At 34.1% G+C, this 8,040-nt stretch overlaps 2 long non-coding RNA genes across 2 annotated transcripts; both read right to left on the bottom strand.

The window, feature by feature from the left end:
- Nucleotides 1-887: 887 nt before the first annotated feature.
- LOC144565697 (uncharacterized) lies at nt 888-3,109 on the bottom strand. Its single transcript, XR_013514940.1, has 3 exons — nt 2,985-3,109; nt 2,096-2,535; nt 888-1,026 (listed from the first exon to the last, which is right to left on the bottom strand). It is a non-coding gene; the product is annotated as an uncharacterized LOC144565697 (long non-coding RNA).
- Nucleotides 3,110-4,844: 1,735 nt separating this feature from the next.
- On the bottom strand, nt 4,845-6,389 carry LOC144565691 (uncharacterized). Its single transcript, XR_013514938.1, has 4 exons — nt 6,288-6,389; nt 5,460-6,041; nt 5,241-5,328; nt 4,845-5,056 (listed from the first exon to the last, which is right to left on the bottom strand). It is a non-coding gene; the product is annotated as an uncharacterized LOC144565691 (long non-coding RNA).
- Nucleotides 6,390-8,040: the final 1,651 nt, after the last annotated feature.

The following is an 8,040-nucleotide window of genomic DNA, read 5'->3' as shown; positions in this document are numbered from 1 at the left end:
CAAGTAACGGCCAAGTCAGCTTTAGCTGACTTCAACCGGTCAGGTACACGAAACAACCACTATTTGCGAAGCGATGTTTTCAAAGCGCCGCCATTGTTTTTGTCTTTCCCGGCATTTATAGGCCCCTTTGCAAAGCGACGTTTGCAAAACGCTGACAAAAGTCGTGATATTTTAAAAAATATATTTTCTCTTGACGTTTTTCAAATCACCGCTAAAAATAACAAAAATATTTAAAAATATCCAAAAAATGCCCTTATGCTGCCATTTTACATATCAATCAGTACATTGTTTAATTACATCAAGCACTTGTTGAAAATAAAGGAAAAGTAAAACCAACATAATTAAAATGTCTTGAATTTTTGTACTTGATCTAATTTGAAGCAACATCAAGCACTTGTTTAATTACAATATAACCATTCAATACTTGATCGAATTTTAATTTCTGATCTGCCTTATCTGCAAATAACAAGAGTCTTGGATGTTAATTGCATGTATGGTAGAACTAGAAAATATTTTCAGGAAAAATCAAATAAATTAGAAAATAGTTTCAGGAAAAAATAAAATAAATTAGAAAAATATTAAGTCTAAATTAACAAATCGGCCAAGTAAAATCATATTACCTGTATAAACCCCTAAAGCTTTCTTCATGTTTAATCTTTCTTAAAGCTGAAAGTGTACTTTTGTACAGTACCTGTTCTGGCTTGATACCTCTTTTATCGGAAAACAATTAAAAAAAGAAGTGAAAAAGAAAGTATAGTTCAGGTACACGTATAAAATGTCCATATTGAAATTGTGTTGTACTGGGTTGAAGTTGGCAACGAAAAAATATTTTCATCATAAAAATATAGCAAAAAGAAGAAGAGAAGAACCTGGATTAGAGTTTTGACAACCCATAAAGGGTTTACTAACAACTGCACATGCAGCTCCATTGTTGACAGCAACAAGTATATTTCCAGCAATTGAGAGTTGGTTGTTTGTACCAGATGCAAATTCATGCTTCAGCTTACCATATACTGTGAAGTAAACCTGCCCATTCGATAACAAAGCATTAGTTGGTATACTAAACTATGTTTCTTACCATTACACCACGTACTGGTACAAGCTAAGCCCTATTTGTCAAGTGACCTTAATTCATCTGGTACAAGACAGCAAGATGAACTGGTACCGAATTGCCACCTACCCAAGTTTACCAAAAACTCCAAAACTCACTAGTACCGAATGACCAGCGCCAACACTGTACCAGCACTGGTACATGTCATCATCCATGTGGTACACGCGACAGTTAAACATTCAAAATCTCCAAATTTTTTGAAAGAAACATTCAAAATCTCCAAATTTTTTGAAAGAGAGGAAAACAAAGCAACTTAATCAAAGGAATTTCTACAAGCTACAGAACCAACACGGCTCAACTACATAAGGCGGTTTGATTCCCTGAGAAGTGACATCATATGTAATTACAAAAGGTGCTTGGATTCCTTGAACTAGTCAATAATGTGGGTCCTGTAAAGTTGAGGTTTCCTTGAGTGTAATCATTCAAAAAGAGACAACAACACTAAAAAAAGAACACACAATTGTCACATAACTTCGTCAGAAAGTGATCAAAAGGCTTCAAAGAAAAAGAAAAAGTAAAATTGAAAATGCAAAGCTGGATAATAACTCTCCAGTCTGGAGAATTTATATAAGAGTGCCAAAAAAATTAGAATTAACTACTTACCTAGAGATGTATTTTGTTAAGCTGGGGGACAGTATGTATATGCATAAAACTAAGGCGTATTTGGTACCGCTTTTCTTCTTCTCCTTTCCACCATCTTTGTACACTGCACAATACAAATGGACCAGTAATCAATGCTTAAGTGCATATATAGACTTTTAAAACCCAGTCCATATGAAAATAAAACCATCTCAAAGTCAGTACACAGACTAGTAATCAGTGCATATGATTGCATACTACAAAACTGATATTGTCGCAACCATCTCAAAGTCAGTACACAGACTAGTAATTTGGCCCTAAATTTATCACCATTGAGGATTCAGACTAATCAATCAGCATAGCAAACCACACTTAAAAAGTTATCAAAAGATGAAAAACAAGTACCTCTTGATCTACATCATCTTCATCGTCTCGATAGTCATCATCATCACTGAACAAAACTGAATATTTATTCATTGCCACAGTTTTAAAAATGAGATGGTCAATATTACAAATAAGCCTAACATTTTAAAAGGAAATTTATTTGATTTTTTTACCTTTATGGCTTGAAATGTACCATCAGAGTCAGATAAAATGACATTTTGTGCTTGAAATTGCAGTCCTTTATTTTTTAATGTGAGTACCATTTATGGCTTAAACATGTTACCATTTATGTACTGTGAGTGTGAGTACCAACTGAAATTGCAGTCCTTTATTTTTCTTTGCATTCAGTAAATTGTGATAATAAGATGTTAATAAGGCTAAAAAAGGAACCTTGTCTTTAGAATCATATGAGTTTGTAGGTTTGTGTTCGGTATCTGCAGGTTGGAGAGATTCCATTGAACCTGAAATTATAGAAGGAAAAACAATAAAATTAGTCTCTTAACCTTTTCAATGTACCGGACAGTAAGTTCTAATTTACATATATTTCTTTACAAAGAAAAGGAAAAATAATTATTAAAAATTAACTACTTGGCAACAACTGAGAACAAATTTAGGACTGACCGTTTTTCTAAGACTTATCTATTCTAAATTTCTAATAAACATTTCTATCCTGAAAGTCACTATACAAATACACCTATTACAATAAAGCTGACACACTAAACATCTACATTTAAAAAAAAAAATCAAGCAATTATGTCCTTATCAGAAAACTGTAGCAGTATCACAGACCATACCAAAAAATCAGAAACCGTACCAGCAAAACCAGGAATTATTTACACCAAAAATATCAGAATCACCACAACAAAAATACCAGAAAAACAAACATGGCAGATAATGACCAAAAACTTACAAGAGAACGGGACAGTTGAGTTGCTGAATCTCTGAATCCTCAAGAGATTCATATTTGTTAAGACCTTTGGACTTGTAAAATGCAATAACCTCGTTGTCGTCATTACCCAATCCATTGAATATTGCTCTCGTCCCACCGGTCTCCTCTTCCGAGAGGTTCTCTGGTATACCAAGTAACGATTAGAAAAGGAAATAAATGGTTCTCAGTTATTTTTCCAAAGGAACATCTCAAGAATGCCAAGTTGAATTGAGGCAAAAGGATTTACTCACTTGAAAGGCCAGTCTCTTCAACAAATTCATTTAAGAGAACTGCTTCAGGTGAGAGACAACAGCTGGAGCTTGAGTATCATCAGAAGCAGCTGCATTCTTACAAATCCAAGGGTGACCTGCTCAAGAAGTACAATTAGAGGCCATCAACTTTAAAAGAAAATTTTTATAGGTAATCAACTTTACCAGAAAATATGGAATAGTAACCAACCTAGCACTTCAAGGCCAAAGTTGATGCCGCTTGCCTATTCAATTATGACGAAAATATATGCTAAAATGTCAAAAATCAGAATCATATATCAAACTAAACTAATAAGACCCATCTATTGAATGTTTTTACCCTAGTGCAGAAAAAATAACAAAGAAATAAAGAATCCACAAATTTACCTGTCAGCTAGTTTAATTGAGGGATTAGATTCGATTAGTTAGCCTTTTGCTAAGAGTTGCAAAATCAAATTACAAAATAAATAAAAGGCAGACACGAAAAGGAAAATCAAAAGCAAATGTTCAGGTCAAAATTACAAATATGCTAAAAACTGTGCCTTAATTTTTACCCTAGTGCTTTTCAGGTAGTAGTCTAGAGTTGAACTAAGTAATTTGTTGTTTTCTCAGGAACAATAATCAGAAATTTTGATCTTTGTTTGTTGCTTTAATGTATGTTTGGTGCTTTTTTCTTGCTTTTTGTACTTGCGACTTCCGATTCTGCTTTTTTCTGACTCAAATAATGAAGCAAATTTTTGTGCTTAGAACTTTACAAATTAATAACTGGGTGTGAAAATTGGCTCATATTTTCTCAAATTCAGAACCAACTCTATAGAAAATGGCACCGCAGCTTCTCCAACAATAGCCTGATATACACATTTTCCAAGTCATTGACAAAATACTGATTTAACAAAACATGAAATTCTATTTAGATAAAAATTGACCTTAGCAAGTAAGGTCTTTACTGTACCAGGTGCACCTGTCAAAAGTATTTCCTACATTGAAAATTGAAAGTTAAATTAAAAATCAAGTTGAAAATAGAAAAATCAAACATAGTTCAAGGGGTATCCTCAACCTTGGAAATCAGAGAGAGAGACAGCGGGGATAGGGTTTGTGCTCCGTGCACGCGCTTACTCGGCACTTGTTCAACGGATGCATCAGATGAGGAACAAACCTTCATGAGTAGAAGAGTTTTACTCGGCACTTGTTCAACGGATGCATACTATAGCTAGACCACAGAAAAAGTAAGTTAGATAATGAGATTAAACCCGTACACACTATAGATTGAAAATTCAACATATCTCCTATGTACCTAAGGCATGAATTCTAAAATAGTTCCAGAGTATTAAAGAGCTGATAAAAATTCTTAATAGGCTTACGCAAAAATAATATCACATATATAGTTTAGATTCCGCTATTCAAAGTTCCTCGTCAATTGTTTATGTTTAGTAGACATGATCCAAAAGTAAACACTAATGATGTATCCTGATAGAAATCGCTCACATTCTAACCTCCTAAGAATAAGGTCCTTAATATATCTCAAAAATACCAGCTTTGATCATTTGGATATGTTATAAATATTGTTACTTTGTTGCAATTCTGCTGCATCTGCATTTGAGCAAACATAAAAATGACTTGTTTCTAATTTTAAGTAAAAAAAAAATAAGAGAGACATGGACAATTGACAGAAAGAGAATTATACCCCTCCAAGCTCTTGAAGAGACGAAAGATTGTGCTTCCTAGATAGAGAATTTAATTCCTATGAACTAATTGAAAACCTATCATTGCTGCTTGGATCTACTGTTCTTGACTCGACACTCACCGCTTAATTCAAAATACAATAGCAACCATGTGAGATCAGCTTTTATGGAATTTCAATTGCACATTATTTTTTATTAAAAAAACAGTACCTGGTTGGTTCATTGTTACAATATTTCAAACATTTTTAAAATGTCAAGAGAAATGGAATAAATATAACCAAAAAAGAAACTAGAAAGGTAACACTAACCAACAGCCTCTCTTTCTCCCGCTGAGTTGTCTATTTGAGCACAAGTCAAAGAAAATCAGTAGCTAGTGCATGTGCCAACTTCCTGCACCTACAGAATTGAAAATACAAACAACTTAGGTGTACCCCAGGAACCAGACTACGGCCCAAACCAGCAGCAAATCAAACCGACAATAGATTATCGTAACACAAGATTAATTAGAAGAATAATTCACTTACTACCTCTTCCTCATGCTAGTTGGTTGCTCTGGAAGGGACACCAAGCAAGCGCCTTCAAAGCAGCACTATGATTGGGAAACCGGTCAATAGGGTTGGATGAAGTGAGGTGCCACAGACTTGTTACTTGTAGTATAATATACCTTATAACAGCAATGGCAATTGAGATAAGCCAAAAATACCAGCTTTGATCATTTGGATATGTTCTAAATACTGTTACTTTGTGTTTGTTTTCCATGGGAACAAAACTTAGTGTAAATTATAGACTAAAACTTAGCCTGTTGGTGCCTCTATTTTGCTAAAAAATTAAGTAGAGTTAAGTACTAACTATCTGATAGTATATTCATTAATAATTATGAAATAGACGTCTTTTTTTTTACCCGTGTGTGATAAGATGATTATGCACGGAGTGAAATTAAATTGTGCCCGAAGAAATAAATTAAACACAAAACCAATCCTGATGAAGAGGGAATGCTCAGCTTCTTGACCCTTCTTCAATGAAGGGTACTTTACCTCATCTTCTCTCCTCTGTCTCTCCATTCTATAATGACAAGAATAACCTCACCAGCCTTGATGGTGATTCTCTATCTGTTAACAGCAATATAATATATTATATTAAATTATCGACTGAAACATGTAAAAAAATCATTAACGACCCAGTAGTTTCATAATAAATGCTCTGTTTAACACTGCACTTAGCAAAACAAAACATGATATCTAGAATCCGAGGTTCACTGCCAAATTATCTCATCAAAATTCCAACATTCACTTAGATCCTCTAGCATATTATAAGAAATGAAGTAAGTTTTTCTCGATTTGACGGAAAAAATCTACCTGCTGTGAGTTTGATCTTAGCAATATTTTCATACGAGTTTGATTCAAATGATAGCTTTGTGTTAGAAGTGTAACCTGCTCTAACAGCACCAGATCCTGATCGACTAGATATCTGAAGTGGTTTTACATCTTAAACCCCAGAAAATCCTTTTCTGCATCTTAAACCCTGAGATACACGATTTCTCACTGAAATTGAAAAAAAAAAATGAAGCGTGAATTGATAATCATGCATAAAAACCCTTGAAACCCCTTTATCAAGAAATTATGGTAAAAACCCGATACTGAAGCAGAAACTAAACGAAATAAAAAAAAATCACAAAATTTCACAATTGTAAAAGAAACAAAAAAATTGTCAAAATTAAGGTCAAAAATGCAAAATACTAGACCAATTGAGCAGAATTTCAACCTTGTAATGTGAAATCTAGAGAGGAAATTTAGAGAAAAGTACCTAAGAGGGAGAAGACGCTTGTCAGAGCTCCATGGAAGCGCTCTCTCCCGGATCTCTCCCCCCCTCACTTCTCCCTTCCCTCCCTCCTCTCCTTCTCAGTTCTCACCCTTCTATCCCTGATCTCCCTTTCTCCTCTTCCCCTCTCCCTCTCCCCTCCTCCAACTCCTACCGCCTGATAGACTTGATCCAGCTCAGCTCAGCGAGGGCTACTGCGGTGGTTCGGTGACGATCGCTTCTTATGCGACGAGATCGGAGGTTTTATAGAAATAGTCTCACACGCGCGGGAGGAGAGTAGGGGTGGAGGCTTGGCGGGAGAGGAGAGGCGTAAGACAGAGGCACGCTCTCCCGATCTCTCTCTACCTCGCGGAACTAAATGCCACTAAATAGACGAATAGGAGGAGCAGGGCAAATAGCCGTTGTGAGAATCTTTAATTGGTGGATTTCCTAAGGTATCAAACAAACAGATTTGGAATGGAGGATCTGAGAGAGAGAGCGGAGCTGATTCACCTGAGTTTTTAGTTTGAGGTTTTAGGAAAGATATGATAGCACCTCAGGTAACATAAATTTTGAGTTTAGAAACTACCGGTACATTCCGCATGAATTATTTTTTATTTGATTCGACAGTACAACCTTTTGCGTGCAGAGCAAGCCACATATTTCAGCTTATTTTTATTTCACTAATCCTACAACTTTTATAAATTTCATTGAAATTTTTTTTAATTTCAGTAAAAAAATTCACAAATAATGTATTAAATTAGATAAAATTTTACTATTAATGATTGTCATCAAATAATGCACTGAAAATTCTTATAGATCGAATGGATCTACTAAATTAATGATTTTACGCAAATAACAAAGTTATATACATTTTTATTATTAATGATTGTCATCAAATATACTTGTAAATATATTTAATAAATGATGGATTTGTGATTTTTGTCATGAAAATAATATTCCTCTTCTCCTCTCTTGTGTTCAATTTTATTTTTTACATCTTATTTGACTGAATTTTTTTCAAAAATAATAAATAAACAAGTACATTTTATTTTCGCAAAATCCAACCTCACTACTACCCTGAATTTTTTTTACATCTTTTGTTTTTAATAAAATTAAAATTGAGGACCGAAAATTTTGCTTCAAAAGAATATTAGGAAAACCCTTCAAAAATCAAATGGAATGCACTAAATAAGCACTTCAAAAATCAAATGGTGATGCATTTTATACAGAAAATTAATGAAGAAAATCCAAAGGCAAAATGAGATGCACACAATTACAAGAACTAGTAGAAGAAAATAAATGTACATA

This window comes from Carex rostrata, chromosome 14, assembly GCF_964058835.1.
Source record: "Carex rostrata chromosome 14, lpCarRost1.2, whole genome shotgun sequence".
NCBI lineage: Eukaryota > Viridiplantae > Streptophyta > Magnoliopsida > Poales > Cyperaceae > Carex > Carex rostrata.
The sequence above is the reverse complement of the archived record's forward strand: the minus strand, read 5'-3'. Positions and strand labels throughout refer to the sequence as shown.